The following is a 4,580-nucleotide window of genomic DNA, read 5'->3' on the forward strand; positions in this document are numbered from 1 at the left end:
TCCGGTCTGGGGGCGTGTCCATAAGAGTGCCGCCCACTACCCTGTCGGCCATTGGTCTAGATTTGGGCCAGCAGTCTGTGCATGGCTCACAGCCTAGGCCCCCGCCTGTTCGCCGGATCTCCTAGGGCCCGTTCACCCCGTCCTGCGTTTCTGGCACCCCTTTCTTCGGCCTCACGCCAACACCCCCACACACCAGCCCCCGCCTTCTGACAATCCCCCTCACTCCCCGCCCCCAAAAGAGCTAGTCGGTCCCACAGGTTTACTGCAGCCTGGGCCGCCATTACGCCCCACTTGCTGTGCTCTTATGTCGCGTCCCTTCGCCTCTGCCCCAGCTCGGGGTCACCGCCAAGGCCAAGAGGAACGTGAGAGGCGGTCAGAGGAAGGCGGGAGCGTCCCGGGACCCCGCACCTTCCAAGTTGTGAGCCCAGGTACTCAGGGGGCAGGGCCCCGCCCCCACCCCCCTCCCCCACCACGCAGCCTGCCGTCGTGATGCAGTGCGCAGCTGGGACCTTGTCACCAGCAGTTTTCACGCCAGGCCAAGAGGCCACCCTCTTCAGGGTGGAGGCGGTGGAGGAGGGCGAGGCCCTGGTGGACGGAGACGTGGCGGGAATCGGGCGGGAGTTCCAGCTGCTTGCAGGAAGACATCGTGGAGGAGGTGGAGGTTGTGGCGGATGAGGAGCAGGAACAGCGGCCCTCCCAGGAGCTAGAGGAGAAGACGGTGGAGGAGCAGGGCCAGGAAAGGCCCGGAGGCCCTTGTGAGCGCCAGGAGCTGGATGCCCTGCAGGCACTGGCCGCCCTGCAGGTAGAACTGAGCTCTGAGCGTGAGCAAAACCGCAGGGCTTACGTTCAGTTCATGCGCAAGAACCATCAGAGGAGGAAGCGTCACTTGGCTCGGAGGAGCGCCATCATCCAGGGCATCCCTGGCTTCTGGGCCAAAGCTGTATCCTTTGCGCTGCTCCTTGAGGTCCGCTGCTCAGGAGGACGAGGAAGGGGAGAAGGGGCAGCAGCAGGCGGAGGGGGTGGAGGCGAGGGCACAGGAAGGGCGCCTGAGGCCACTGAAGGAAATGCGGTCCTGGGCAATTGGCAGGCTCCAAAGGCACAGCCGAGTAGGGCCTGGGCAGGGCCACAGGTGGACGTGTCGCAGCCATGCCTTTGAGTGTCTCCTTCAGGCCTGCATCTGAGGAGGCGCAGCCCCCGAGGCCTCTAAGTCAACATTGACCAGAGACGGTACACAAGAGCAGCGTTCGCAGACAGTTATTGGTGTAAATGTGGGTGATCCCGGCACATTGCTGGGACATGTGAGTCATTCACACACACACGCGCGCGCACACACACACACGTACACATAAACACACACACACATACCCAAGAAGCCCTTTACTTTCAGACACGGTTTGTCACAAGGACTGCAAGTCTGACCGTATAAGCAGTGACATGCCGCTACCCAGCATACACAGGTCTGGAGGAGCAGAGTAGCGGTCAGAAACAGCCCCTGCTTGGGGAATGCAGATGCACACCATCCCAAGGGGCCCAGAGCCATGAGCGTGTCTGATGGTATGGCAGGTCCTGAGGATATCAGCAGTGGCCGGGCAAGAGGCAGTGCCCGCCAAGCTCCTTGCAGATGCGTGTTCCAGTATCCTTGTTCCACCCCAGACTAGGGCTGATGCTCCTGGCTCTTCTTGGCCGGCATGTGGCCTGAATGGCTCCTTGACCTAAAGCAGATTATGAGCCACCCTCAAGTCTCCGTCCTGATCAGCGACCAAGATCAAGACTTTCTCGGCTACATGATGGACTTGAAGGTCAGTGAGGGAGACTGAGGAAGGGTGGGTATGGGACCTGGCGGGGAGTGGGAGGAACGTGTTAGCCATGTTCCTGTGCTGTGAGACTTTGGAGAGGCATCGGGGAAGCTGATCATGCCTGCCTTGGAGGCAAGCTGAGGCCCCTAGAAGCTTGCACCTTTTCCCTCCTCGCTATCCTGGCAGGTGCAGGTGCGGAGCCATCCGCCGTCCCGCTGCAAGCTGGTCTTTTCCTTTCGGGACAACCCCTACTTCTTGAACTCGGTGATCATTAAGGAGTATTACCTTGACATCACTGGTAAAAGGTGGCTCCCGGGGTGATGAGTGTGGGTGTGCAAGCGTGTGGATGATGCACCTGCGGTGTCCACCCCAGTCTCCCCTGTCTGTCTGCAGGGTACAGGGCACGTCGATCCACTCCAGTCCACTGGTTCTGGGACTTTGAATGGGGAGCCCCCAGCCGCAGGCTGGACACCAGGAGCCTTAACTTTCTCAACTGGCTGTCAGGCCACAACGGCCCAGAATCGAACAGGATTGCTGAGGTGGGGTTGCTTTGGGCTTGCACACAGTTGGTGGTTGATGTTGGAGTTCTTGGCTGCTCATGGGAGGGTTGGGAGCCTGGTCAGCCCCTGGCTGACCTTGCTCGTGTTGCCTGCAGATCATCAGCGAAGACGTGTGGGACGATCCCCTGAAGTACTACCTCAGGGAGGAAGGTTCGTCCATGAGAGACAACTGACAGAAACACATGTGGTGATGGGGTCTGGAGGTAGGCCCCGTAGGGACAGCCGAATAGTAGCTGGGACACAGTACTTTCTTTCGCAAGTGGGGATGCTCAGGCTCATGCAAACTGGCTGCAGAGCCAGAGCCTGAGTCAAGCATGTAGCAGGTGACTTGCTGAGACTGGGGGCTGGGGGGGACTCGGTGTGTCCGAGAGCGCAGTAAGTCCCCCTCCAGTCAGCTGTGGTGGCAGCGCGAGAGTCCTAGGTGATACGACTAGAGGCAGGGTGAATTAAGTGCCTGTGTCAGAATCATCTGTCCTTGGGTCCTGCCATTCCCCCGGCGTCCTTCCTCTCACTGAGTTTGAGAATGCCTGGGCCCTTCACTTCCGCCCCTTAACCTAGGATGGCCTGTCATTGAAAGGGCGTCCTGTCCAGGGCCCCAGTGCACCTGTGCGCTGACTTTGGGATCTTGTGTGAATTTCCACATCCAATACTCTGATCTCACCAGCACCACACCTGCTGAGCTTGAAGTTGCTTCAGGGAAAATCCGGACGTCTCTGGGAGGAGGTGGACAGGGAGCCCCAAGGGCAGGACATGGTGCCTAGTGACACCATCTCCGTCATTGCTGGACACGGGTCTTGGGCTCCTGAAACCCCTGTGTTCCCTGTTTGCGTCCGTGTCCACGTGCAAAGCATGTGTGTGTGTACACGCGTGTGCTTGTGTCACCTGTCTTTATGCGGGTGTGTGTGTGTGTATCCAGCCCAGGGCGGACGCAGAGAAGAAGGCGACGGGAGAGGAGGTGACGAGCGACCAGAAGAGGAGGCACGAGGCGTCCCCAGGCTGACGGAGGTTGGTCACCGACTCTCCGCATGACCGTATCCGGGATGGGAATGAGGAAAAGATGGCCAGTGATACCTGCGGACCGTGGCTCGAGAAATCCGCAATTAGACCAAATCCAAAACACACTCGCCACTTCTAACTTGTGGTTGTGTGTGCTTGGACCAGGGAGAGGGAAGTGCATGGTCTGAGGATTCCGCGAGGGCAAATCAGGTGGGGCGGGGCTTTGAAACCGCTGCCTGAGGAGCCCTCAGTCCATGGGGACGTGGGCCGGCCTCTGGAAATGGTGGGCGAGGGTACGGCTGGACCCGGGGTGGAGAGGAGGCCAAGTTCCTGTAGAGAAGAGCAGAGACCCGAAGGAGAAAGAGGCACAGATTGCCTGCTGCACTGGGGACTTGTTCCACACACGGAAGAAGGAGACCCGGGAGGGCCCTGGGCCAGTGCTGCCCAGGATCGGCCCATCGGCCCGCACGCCGTCTCCACGAGGGTGGCACACACTGGCATGATGCGAAACACAACGCAAGATGTGCTAAGCTAGGCTGTCCGTGCAAAACCACAGGCACGCGAGGAGAGACAGGGTGTGAGCGTGGCAGACGTCCAGGCATTTCCAGCCTCCTCGGCAGGGCAGAAAGGCGAGGGAGGCGCAGGTGTGGGTGTACGTGTGCGTCCCTCTGCCGGAGTGTGCCTGTGAGGGAGGGAAGAGGGAGGAAGCAAGGACGGTGGGCTACTTGCATGTGCCAAGGGACCTCGGGAGAATGGCAGACAGGGAAGCCCCTGCGGGCGGTTGAGAGCCTGCTGGTGGATTTCAGGGCCCAGGGGCTAGGCATTAGCGGCCCTGCCAAAGACACCCCATGGGTCGTGCTCCAAGTCCTGACGTGAATTCCTTCCTTCCTCTGGGGTCTTGCCCCCGGCTGTGGGGGGGGGGGGCAGAGGGGCTAAGGGGCGCGTCTGCCCCAGACGGAGGTTTCTGGCAGTGTCGCTGGAGCAGAATCTCTGATTCTGTCGTAGGGCATCTGCACCAGATGACACTCAGAGGCACCCTGCCTTCCAGGTGACCGTCTTGGATGTCCCCGGGCCCAAGCGGGGACTGGCTTCCTTGGCATGTGGGCTGTGTAGGCAAGCAGGGATGCCTGACTGTCGGGAATTCTAGCTGGGCCTAATGAGAGCAACTGAAAGAGAGTCTTGGCATTTAGCAAAGCAGTGAGGCCCGGGTGGTACAAGGCCTCTTGGT

The 4,580-nt window shown here is 60.2% G+C and overlaps 1 pseudogene; it reads left to right on the top strand.

Annotated features, from left to right (window-relative positions):
• The first annotated feature begins 304 nt into the window (after positions 1-304).
• On the top strand, positions 305-2,529 carry LOC132344615 (testis-specific Y-encoded protein 1-like; annotated as a pseudogene).
• The last annotated feature ends 2,051 nt before the right edge of the window (positions 2,530-4,580 follow it).

This window comes from Bos taurus, chromosome Y (genome assembly GCF_002263795.3).
Source record: "Bos taurus isolate L1 Dominette 01449 registration number 42190680 breed Hereford chromosome Y, ARS-UCD2.0, whole genome shotgun sequence".
Taxonomy (NCBI): Eukaryota; Metazoa; Chordata; class Mammalia; order Artiodactyla; family Bovidae; genus Bos; species Bos taurus.